At 30.9% G+C, this 12,838-nt stretch overlaps 1 pseudogene; it reads left to right on the forward strand.

Moving 5' to 3' along the window:
• The first annotated feature begins 209 nt into the window (after nt 1–209).
• On the forward strand, nt 210–802 carry LOC149564881 (calmodulin-like protein 3 pseudogene; annotated as a pseudogene).
• The last annotated feature ends 12,036 nt before the right edge of the window (nt 803–12,838 follow it).

Below are 12,838 nucleotides of genomic sequence, written 5' to 3' on the forward strand. Positions count from 1 at the left end.
ATTTGATTTTTACAGATTAAAAATCATATCGCTGACCTTACAGCCGCCTGCCACTAACCGTTTAAACAGAATCGATCAATATAGAAGGCCGCCGAATGACGCGTTTTTCATAAATCGATTTCTTCATCTCCAAGCGATTTCATTCACGTCATTAACTTAAAAATTCCTCCTTCCAGCTTCCCATTCTCCACCGAACAAACGTTTTTTCCTACATAAATCAGACGGGGTTACAATCTCTTCTTCGTTAATGTTTCCTTCTACTTTTCTTCTTCTATTGCAATCTTCAGCATCACGAAACCTGCCTATGCAATTCTATGAACTAACATGGCAGATTTGGATGAAATTCGGAGAATATATGACATGGTCGACCAAAACGCAGACGGAATGGTGAGCGTTGATGAAATATGCAGCTTCATTAACAAGCTCGGAATACCAATGTTGGAAGAAGATCTGAGATGTACTCTCAACAACCCTCTTCATGACGGCCTGAGATTTGAGGAATTTGTTGATTTATATCGGTCGACACTAAACAGTCACGATGATGAAGAAAATAACATGTCCGCAGAATTAATGGATGCGTTCAGTATTTTCGATGAGAACAAAGATGGCTACATTTCTTGTAACGAGCTTCAGAACGTTCTTTCCACGATGGGGTTCATTCCTGTTGGACAAGACCTCCTGCAATGCCAGAAAATGATTTCCAGATTTGATTTGGACGGCAATGGAGTTTTGGATTTCTCTGAATTCCAAACGATGATGTCTTCTAACCTTTCTACTCGGTGACAAAGAAGAACTCTGTCCATGTATATCCTGCCAAAAAAGAGATTTTTGTAATAGATAATTATTATCTTTAAGTTTTATTTGATGGATGTAAGGTTTCTTATGCCTCTAGGGCTGAAAGTCTAAGGACTAGGTGCCAATTGGCTATGCTACTCGATTCTTACATTCATCAAGACTTATCATTCATCATTATTTAGTGACGATTTTTTTTTTTTTTAAAACTTTTCTTATCTCTTTATCTAGAATTCGCCAAATAAAATATATACTTTTACTTATTTAAAAATAAAATTTCATACAATTATAGATCATATAAGATTTGTCATATCGTAAGAAATATAAAAGCTATTATATTTAATCTTATATTTTCTTATATATCAACTATGAAACAAACACATTATAAGATGTTTTTTATATTTCTAAGGGCATGTTGAGATCTTGATAAGAACTATATACACTGAAAAATTTGGTGTTAAGAATGTGTATATCAAATGTCCATAATATGAACGGTACTTCACAATCATATTTGTTTATTATATTGTAATATTGTTATCATGATTCAACTATATAGCCCTTGAGTCAAACTCATTGACCCATGTTTCATGAGTAGTGGTTTACATGAATCTATCTCTAATGAAAATGATTGAAACACATAGAACTCATTGGATATACATGATGCCCACAGAGGTGAAGCACCAAGACTTCTCAAAACATCACCTAGTACTACTCTAGATCAAGCATGCTTAACTACAAAGTTTCCACCATGGTTAAACTCACTCTTCTTGCATCCCCATTTAAGCAAGATGGGTTTAATGATAAAGGAAACTTCATAGTTAAGCACACTTGAGCTAGAGTGTCATTAAGATGGGTGACCTTAGATGAATTCCTAGTGCTTTGCTGTTGGCAGTGGTCCAATGTCCATCACAAGATTTGCAACATGGATTAACCATCTCCTATGGTTCTATAAGACTATTAGTTGTTTCAGGCATTGACGTGTTAATCTTTTGGTGCAACAACAACTTTGACCTTTCTAACAATTGATATCAGAGCTTAGTCATAAGTTTGAATCCTGTAAACCACAATGAGTGACACTGGGAGGGGTATTGTTGGCAGTGGACCAGCGCCCCTCATAAGATTCGCGACATAGATTAACCGCCTCTTCTGGTTCTATAAGACTATTGGTTGTGTCAGGCATGGACAATTCAGTCTTTTGGTGCAATTACAACCTTGCCCTTTCTAGTATTTGCTTCTTTGAGAATCAAGTGTTCCATTCATTCTCATAAGAGATGGGTTCATGTGATATGCTACTCATGAAACATGGGTCAATGAGTTTGAATCATGAGCTACACAGTTGAATCTGAATGCGAATATCATTATTTGACTTGCCATGGAAAATATATCCTGCTTATTAATATTATTGTAGTTGTGCTCTAATTTCTTGAGACAATATAGCTACCATAAAGGTTGTGTGAATATAATTATTAATAAGATAACATTTATATTGATAATATAATAATTATATTTATTATTATCATATAATCTTTATATTGATAATATTAACTATTGAGATTGTTATATTTGAGCAATAAAAATCTTCTCAACCGATGAACATATGCATACAAAAGATTGTCATAAGAGAATAATAGAAACAAGACAAATTGCTCTCAAAAAGTAAAATGCACTAAGAGAGAATGGAAATATTTACAATTACCATCATTGAATGGAGAAAGGTAAAACTGAAAAGGTCAAAACCCTAAAGAAAAATATCCTAAGTTAAAAAATAATAATTAATAAAAGAATTAATTATTATATGTCTAAATATTTGGTTAAGTAACCTAGAGGTAATAAGAGAATACCTTATTACTCAAACACCTTACTTAAGATAAACATATGGAATAGTTACAAATCTAGAAACTATGACCAAAAGTAAATTTGGGTCTTAGCAACAAGGCTTGATGTGGCACCCAGTCAGAACCAAATCTCTGTAAAGAGGAGAAATAGAGAAAACCATGTGGGGAAATACCTACTACAAGAAGAGATGGAAAGAATGCTAAAAGAATTAGTGAAGGATGACAGAAGCCTCCAAACTAGAGAATGTCACATAAGATAGGAAACAAAAGGAAAACCATGAGTTAGAATGCCACAAAGCATGAAGAAGTGCAAAGATTTTCCAAAAAGTAATTTTTGATCTAAAGAACCTCCACTAAAATAGAACCTAACTAGGTAGAGGAGACTATAATCTACATGAGTGCCCTCAAATGATACTACTTGAATCAATAGAGACACAAAGGAAAACAACTAAAATCAAACATATAGATGACATAAAACACCAAAGACTTAAAGAGTTGATCAATCGAACATCAAAGGGTGCAACCAAAGTAGCAATAAAAAGAAAAGTGTTGATATGGTAAATGATGCAATTCGTCGAAATGCATAGGTACCTAGCCCTTGCATCCACCTAGTACATGATGAAAAAATAATGAATACATACCCCACTCCATCAAACTAAGGAAGCATATTTGAATCAATAGGAGAAACCCTGAAATATAGACAATGGTGAGGTGATAGGAAACTGGAAAAGTGAGCTAATAAGAACTGCATATCAAGGAACCACAATCAAGATGCACAAAAGAATACATATGCATGTAATAAGGAGATCAATCTTAGATGCATCATGAGGCTAATGTCATGGAAGAAACACTTACTAGACAAAGGTAGATAATTAATAAAGGAAAAACATCAGCTACCCATGGCACTTCATTAGACTAGCACATGTACAATAAGACACAAGATATGATAGATTACAAGTATATAATAATCTATATGAGTTTTTTCAAATGACACTGCTTGAATGTGAAGAAAAAATAAGGAAAAATAACTTAAGTACAAATACAGAAGGAATATATAACTTTATCTCAGTGAGTTTGCAAAAATGCATACAATAGATATTTACAAAGACTAGAAGAGACAAAAGGCTACTAAAACAAATAGTATAGTCTAAGACGAGTCATTTGAAGTAACAAAAATGATCTTGAAACTTGAAATAAGTAAAATATCCACCATAGTGTAAAAATGTAAAAAAAAACTTAATTGGATGTACCTAGAGCACAATTTGGAAAAAACAACTAGTATTATTGGAAAGAGCACAGAAAGACCTTTCAAATGATATAAAGAATTTTCAAAATGGAGATTGGATGCTCATGATGTCTCCTATAGTGCGAAAAAGAATCTCTAACTTTTATAGATAAACAAACTATTGAAAAAACGTCAAATAAAAAAAGACTTTTAGCTTCACAATCAAGTTGAAACTAGGGTTTTTATCATAACTTATTAGTTCCTGCATGATACTTATGCATTCATGCCAATCCAAATATGTCATTAACACTCCCCAATCAAATCTAAAAATTTAAAAGATTATATGAGATTTCAAATGTTTATATCTTTTTCTAATTTTTCATTAATTTATAAATCACATTTTTCATTCATTCTATTGGTTCATACTATTTTTGGTGGGGGAGAAAATTAATTTTATTCAACAAAAAATATAAATATTTTCTAACAAATTCATCTTGCATTAATGAATGCATTAATTATAACTTTATCTTTTCCACATTTGTGACAAGTTGATAAGATTTTATTTTTTCAATTATTTTATCTTCCACCTCACACAACATGTCTAATCAATATTAATTATAACAATCTACTAAATATTTTTAATTTCTTATTTTAAATATATTTATTATTAGTTTTACATTGATGTCTATTTTTTACTATTTGATATAACTTGTTCCTAAAACTTCATGTAATGCATAAGTTCAAATTATATATATATATAAAACTAACTAATAAATATGTCTTTTAAATATAATTTCAATATGTTATATCTTTGTATTTGAATTTCTAATTTTTTTAAAACTTTTCTTTTTTATTAAAAGTAGTTAAATTATTACTATTATTTTACTTTTATAAAAATAAATTTAAAAATATATATTTTTAATTATATTTTATAATAGTGTTCAGTGTTACAATTTTTAAATTATATTATTTATTATGATTAATATTTTTTATTTAAACAATTTATCATTTAGTTTAAATACATTTAAATTTAAATATATATTTTAATATTAAATTAATAATTATATTTTTTATCAAAAAAATACTAAAGAAATAACCACAAAATAGAAATAATTCAATTCTAAAAGATATATAAATTATTATTAGGTTTTTATAAACTATGTATTAAAATAAAATAGTTATATTTTATTTCTTATTTATTATATCATATTTATTCATCAACATCAAATTTATATGTATTACATCTATTTATTATTTACAAATGTACATATTAAATTATATAGATATTATTTCATAATTAAAAATTACTTAATTTTATGAAAAAATTGGAAATAAAAAACATTAAATAGTAAACCTTCTCTAATTGTTTAAAATTAAACAATTAGTTTTACTTATAAAATATTTTTATAATAGAAATGTGAGTTTTAATGTAAAAATTAAATTCTTAGTTTCATTAATTAAAATATAATATATTTTAATTTTTTATTATAACCATGATTTTATTTTGACTATTTATTTTATTAAGAAAAATAATTATATTTAATTCTTTCTTCTCACACACAACTTATGTCGGTATCACTCTATCTTACTATTTTATCTCTTTTCCTCTTCCTCTATATTATCTATCTTTTTTTCCTCTGCATATATGTTTATGTTGTTATTGTTGTATATTGCTATTTATCTCTATCTATATCTCTATCTTAGTTTTTGTCCAATGCTAATGATTAAATAAAAATAGCGTGAGTTCCATTTGATAATCAAGATGAGAATAATACATAGTTGGGGGAGTTATTCCAACTACTTATGGTTGTCTAGTAGCATGCATGGTATGCTTAAACATATAATGTGATACTCCAAATGCTTCATCACTTTTTCAAGTTCTATAATTCAAATATTGGTATGGATATCTTTCCTCATTGCACATAATTTAAGTTGTCAATGTAGAAGGTGCAAATTTGTCTAAAGCATATGTATTGATCATAGTATGATATTAAGTACTTAGTGCGATCTTGGGGACTTTGGCCTCTTATTCTTGGGCTTAAATGACCAAAGATATAATAATATAGCACAAGAACTTAACAACAAAATATGAGCCATCTTATTAGATCACAAGCGCATTTCTAGGACAAGAATTTAACAACAAAATATGAGCAATCTTATCAGATCACAAGTGCATTTCTAGGCAAAAATTAATGCATTGATAATGTTAATTTAGATTCTCACTCATCTACACTTCTACAACCATTATGCGTTAGGCAGGAACTATGATGCATTGCGTCTCTTGTTTGTAGAAAATGAAGTTTGTGTGTTTGAGATACAACTTTAAAACAATCGTTAAGTTCAAATTGAACCAAAAGGGCTAAAAAGTGTGTTCATGCAGGTGTTGATATTAGCCAATGACAAACCCAAATTATATGGTTAAATGGCCTTGAGGGGAAAAAAACAAAAAAAAAACAAAAATGCCTGAAAATAATCCCCTTATGCTGGATAGAATAATCCAGTCTCCCAAAGAACAAAATATTCTCTCGTCAAAAAAAGACCTAGTATTGGAAACAAACTAAGTAAAAATATTCGCTACATCATAATCCTCTCGCCATACGGAAAAATGGAATAAACCGTTGTGACCAATACCACCCATTAAAAATCCCAAAACCACTAGCAAAGAAGGGAAAAACTGCTTTCTCTTGCCAAAACCACCTTACGAAGCACCAAAACCGCATCAATGACCAGAAATTGCCTAAAAGGGGGTGAAACTACCTCGAAAACTCAAGCACAACCTTTTAAACCTGCTATACAACCTTCGAGTGCAAAAACCACTACTTGCACCGGTCTTGGTGGGACCACGATGATGTGAGATTAGTATGCCTAAGGAGGGGTGGGTTGCATGTACATAGAGCGTGCTTGGCGTTGACTCAACATGTGTGGGAGATTAAAGGTGGGGCCATGGGGGCCATCCCAAGGCACGTGCATCATATGTCATGGGTGGGTAGCAAAAATGGGGAAACCACATGGGCTTCCGTGCCTGAAAAATGTTCATGCATGTGTATGGAGGATATCAAAAGGGGTTTGATTGATTAAATCTCGCACTGACACGCGAAGTCCAAAAATATGTGCTTATAAAGGTGCCACAAAACATGGGCAACGGCTATCCAGGTAGGAGGATCGATTGCCTCAGTATGCCCCCATCCCCATCCTCATGCCTCCTCATGCCCAACAATGGTTGGCATGTCATCCTACGTCCTGTCGTCGTACTTATGCCTGAGCGTGATAGTTTGCAGTTTCATGTCAATCAAGATTGCAGGATGCAAACAAGATTTGCACGCCAAAACCCAGAGGAATAAATGACACATCAACTATTTTACACTACTTATTGAATATTGAACGGATCCAATTTAAATGGTTCATCGCTTTTACAAGCTAATGATTTGACTTTATTTTTATATTGATATTAATTTAAGACATAATTAATGAAGTATAGGTGCTAAGTTTTGTTTTAAGTGGATGTTATTATTATATTTTCACAAAACTCCTTTTTTTATTGTAATTGAACCATAGTCATAATTTAAATATTTGAATTAAATCTAAGATGATGCCCACTAATATGTTTGGAATGGAGTTATAATTTTACAATATATTGCAAATGTCATTAATGTTTTCAAGATTATATTTTCATTATGACAGAACAAATATGAGAAAAGTTTAGTCTTAAAAATGTAATCAAATTTCTACAATTCATTATTACTTTAGATCTTTAAAGACGTGTCAAAAAATCTAGTTTTTTTACTGTGTTGTCGATCTGGGAAAGGAATTTTAGAGCTCGGATGTTATAAATGAATTGGATTCTCTGTGATTAAGAGTGTATGGCTTGGTATTATATTTTATATTTGCATTGAATGCATGAGATACGTACAATCTTAATCGAGCATGACTTATAATTATATTCTTTGATTTTATTTTGTATTACATTATAAATAATTAATTTTTAAAGTATTTTTATCATATTATCATTGTTTACAAAATCGGTAAGTAAATATGATTAAGTAAATATGATTGATAAGTATATCATCATTTACATGAATATCTATGATTTAAGAATATTTTATAATGATATTAGATTTTAAATAATTTTATATAATGTAATGATTTTTCTTATTATTTAAATTATAAAATATTTATATTTTAGTATTTAAAAGATCATTTGAAAAAAAATGATAATAGAGTAATAATTTATTTATACAATTTTATTTGTGTAGTGAGTATATATAATAATAATAATAATATTTTAGGAATAAAAATATTGAAACTTTATTTAATGAATGTGAAAATTTTAGTCTTATAAAAATGATTAGTTATTATGTTTTAAACTTAATAAATTTTAATAAAATTATTCTTATTATTTAAATTAAAATAGAACTTGTCTAATAATTATAAGATTTATAAGATCTAGAGTAACACTTTGACAAGTCAGCAATAATTATTCACTATAGTCATGCTTTGTAGGCATATTATCTCTTATCATACACTATTCCAAATGTGAGAAGAAACATTCTCCCTTGACAAAGTGAGAGAGTCTCTTAAGAGGGATAGCAGCACATAAATCCATAAATGCATTATGATGTCCAATAGGTGTCCACTCTAGTTGTGCACTTGAAAAATCATTTCCTTCATTGGGGACATCTTGCACAAGTAGTTTGATGAGTGATTGTCATTTAAACTTTGTATCCATTCTGAGAAATATTAATATGGTTAGTGATCCTTATCTTGTTGAAACATGTTAAAAAAAACTAATAGGGATTATTACATATATCCTCAATAAAACAATTGGTATATTGAAATCACAATAAATACAATTATATCCTTGATATCAAATAATTTCACTATACCATCAATGAAATGATTTCTCAAAATTATATTAGAAGTTGATATTATATATTTTATTATATATTTTTCTAATCTTGTGATCTAGTAATGAGATGCATGTTAGTGCAAGCCTAGGACACATGATTCATATTGCCCTAATAAGCGAATTCCTCTTATATAGAAAATAAATTTCTATAATTTCAAAACCTTTACTAGGAAATCATGTTGTCACTTATAAATCTATAGTTATTAAAATCCAATTTGATTAGTCTACTAGTCATATATTCTAATTCATCATTATTTATCGCTAACTAATTCATTTATTGTGTCATTAAAGATGATCAACCCAAAAAAAAGGCTATTCTTAGTCATATGAATTCATCTAGATGGGAAAGCTACTAGAAATTATAAAATCAAATAAATAAATCTCGAAAACCCTGAAACCAAAATCACAGAAGGCCTTAACATTTTTGTGACAATGTGAAACTCTAAATGCACATACATGCTCACTGGTCTATCACATAATCCAAATGAGTTCAAATTTAACAAATCACTAGAAGGTTTAATTAAACATTAAAATAATATATGTTGACCATATAGGGATGACATAGGTAAATATGAATAGTTGAATCACTAACTCCATGTGCCACTACCAAGGATATAAATCCTGCAAACTAAAATGTATGATCAAGTGCAATTGCATATAATATCATAGCCGAAGTAGTAAATGCATTAAATACCTAATTTAACCATTTACTCAATTATACTAATATAGTCTATTTACATCACTCATGTTCACATAAAACATAATGAAGCAAGAATACAGTAAATATCCATAGCATAAAATCAATCACATAACAGAATCATAGATATGTCCAAATACCAAATAACCAGATATCATCATAGACCTACTGTCATCTCAAAATTGCATCAACATGCAAATATGATAAACTGAAGACCATAGCAGTATAGCATGTATGATACTAAAATCAAAGTATAACATCCGACCCTCAGGTTATCTCAAATGAAATATAACAAGAGTATCAAGTATCTCTCAGATCAAAATATAACAAGGTTCAAACTACAAACACGAGAGGCACTACACTTCATCATATCAAGTTTTATGACACATTCTTGATGTAATGTTTCTTGATTGAATGAAGTACCTCCTAAGCTACCAATGCCCCATCTATAGTTTCCCTGCTAGGAACAAAACCTCCTTACTAGGATGAAATAAGGTTGGGAATCATATCTTGCACACTAAGGTGTAAAGATTTTGTAAAAATCTTCTAAATCACATTAGAAAGAAAAATTGGCCCAAAATCTGCAAATTTTTTTGAAGGTTTTTCTCAGGGATTAATACAATGTTTGTTGTGTTAAAGTGGGATAGCATTGCATTTCTCTTCCTAGATTCTTCCATAGCATATAAAAGGTCAAATCTGATCACATCCCAAGATTTTTGAAAGAATAGTGTTGTGAATCTATCAAGGCCTAGAGCTTTGTCAACTAGAAATGAATGTACCACTCCCTTAACCTTGTCCAATGAAAAAGGTTAAATCAAGTTTTTATTATGTTCTTCTTAAACAAATGGTAGGATGAAAGATGGCAGTTTAATCTCTTCTATACTTATGGTGGTGCTTTTCTTGGTAGGGTCAAGTAGATTACAAAAGAAGTCTAGTCATTGTTGTATATCCTCTTTCTTAAATAACATTTCCTCTAACATTGAGTGCATGATGGACAATATTGCTTGTTTTTCTTTTGTGAAACTGGCTGAATTATGGAAAGATCTATTATTTTTATCACCCTCTCTTAACCACAGTTCTCTCGATTTGTGCCGCCAATAGATTTCTTCCCTAGAACTTAATTCTTCCCATTATAATTGCAAATATTTGAGGTATACTTTATAACTAGATGATTATATAGTGAACTTTACTATAACTTCTCTTAAAATATAACTAAATTACAAATATATATTTATTAACTTATAACTCATTTGCATTAGTAAATCTAAGTATCCTAATTCATACCAAAATGGAAAATATGTTTTTGTACTTGATTCAATTTCTCTTCTACTTCTAAATTTTTCTAAATCTATGTTTTTTAAAACTATTTTATTCCATTGGATTATCTTGGATTTAAGGTGCTTTAATTTCATACAAAAATGATGTACATTCTAGAACCTGGAACAAAGGTTGTTGTTTTCCACCATACTCCAATTAAGGGCAAGAGATTTAGGTGTTTAAACCAATTTTCTCAAACTTAAAGGATGGTTTGACATGGAACTCTTTAACCCCCTTAGTTTTAGCTAGAGAAATTGTGAATTCATATGATGCTATCAAGGAAAGCATTCTAGAAACCAATGAAAAGCGAACTATAAGCCAACTAGGTGAAATAAAAAATTTGTTGGTGTAAATACGTACTTTACTAATTACACTTACTTAAGTTTACTTAGGTTAATGCATTATTTAATTATATTGCATTATTTTATTATTTTTTATTTATGAGAAACTTAGGAGTTTGCACACCTTGTGAGTTGTCATGTTGACAACACAAGAGTATGCAACTTTATTTGAGCACATGGTGTCTACAACACTGTTTTGCATGTCCCACCCTTCTAGGCTTATCCTCTCATCATTGCATTTACTTTTGTGCTTAATGGAGGATAATCCATATCTGGTGGACATGTACTTGGTTGTATGACACATCATGATGCTAACTTCTATGCATTTTAGAAGCTCTACTAAGGCCTTTATATTTAGGCACTCCTAGTGTACTCTTATGAGCATCAAGTTATTGAATGCATTGTTATTCTGATCATACTCTCTCCATTTTTGGTCTATAGTTGTGCTTGTGTATGAGTTCTTGGTTCTTGGGTGAATTTTTCCCTTAGGAAAATTCTTACATGGTATCAGAGATTGGAGACTTTCTCATCACATGTTGTTCAAAACCTCTTGTTGCTTCATCACCTCAACCTGAATCTGGAGCGTTGTAGAAATTGGGAGCATCCAGCACTAAATCTGACCTCTCCATTGCGTCCGAAATGCTGAATTGGTGAAAATTGACTATAAGCATGCCTACCTTGGCCCATAGTCGACCGTGAGGCAAATTTTTTTTTGCAAATCAAAACTCAGAGGCCTCGATTTGCAATTTGGGTATGATCATTTTTATTTGATCTGATTATTTAATGCTCAGATCTGTATTTAATTTCCTCTCTGCAATACTAAACAATTTTCAAATTTTATTTTCAGAATAATTTTTTTGCTCAGACAAAGGAAATTTTTTTTTGCCGAACCGAGCCATCACATCCTCGCTCGGCTCTATTATTGTTAGTGGCATTTTATTATTTTTTGTAGGTTTCAATTTTTAATTTGCTAACATATAATCTACCCCGGTCGAGCGCAGTCAACCAATTTTTGGCGCACAGCCATTAGGCCGTCAATACCCCAGCAGCATTCACAACTAGCAAAGTGCATCTTCGATGGACTGCCTTTACAACAGGCTTGACGGAAGTTTTAATTTATAAAGCACTTTAAGTGCTTGCTGACTCCATGTGGGACTAAAGTCTCACATTCTAGCAACTACAGACTCGTCGGTGATGATGATCAAATCTCCGGCAGAAAACAACAGGTTTTTGGTACTGTTTTGAATTTGGCTCATGGTTCCTCAAGCAAATTCGGCAACCGCAGTAAATTTTCAACGAAGGTTGCTTAGTTACCGACGAGGTATCCCATTTTTCGGTGGTTTTAAACTTTTCCAAGTGCTTTGTCAGAAGATTTGACCAACATTGCCATGTCACCAGTGGACAGCCAGGCCTTCACCATGTCAGATTTCATACGACACATACCACCATTTCATACAATATGAAATCACAGTCAGCCTAACACGTCACCAGGGGGACTGTCTTTTTTGCTGACGTCACCTTTTCAGGTGGTTAAATTTGATGCCCGTTTGGACGTCATTCCAAGACATTTTTTAACTACTTTGATGGCTATTTAACCATCAAATTTAACTTCACAGTTTCTCCTCCAAACCCCTCTCTAGTTTGTTTTTCAGTTTGGCAGCCTGAGTTTGCAAGCTCGTAACTCGGACATCCAGACTTCGATTCAGGTGCAATTTTTTTTGAAAT

The sequence above is a fragment of the Cupressus sempervirens genome, chromosome 3, assembly GCF_028749045.1.
Source record: "Cupressus sempervirens isolate cs-2001-9-10 chromosome 3, ASM2874904v1, whole genome shotgun sequence".
Classification (NCBI taxonomy): Eukaryota; Viridiplantae; Streptophyta; class Pinopsida; order Cupressales; family Cupressaceae; genus Cupressus; species Cupressus sempervirens.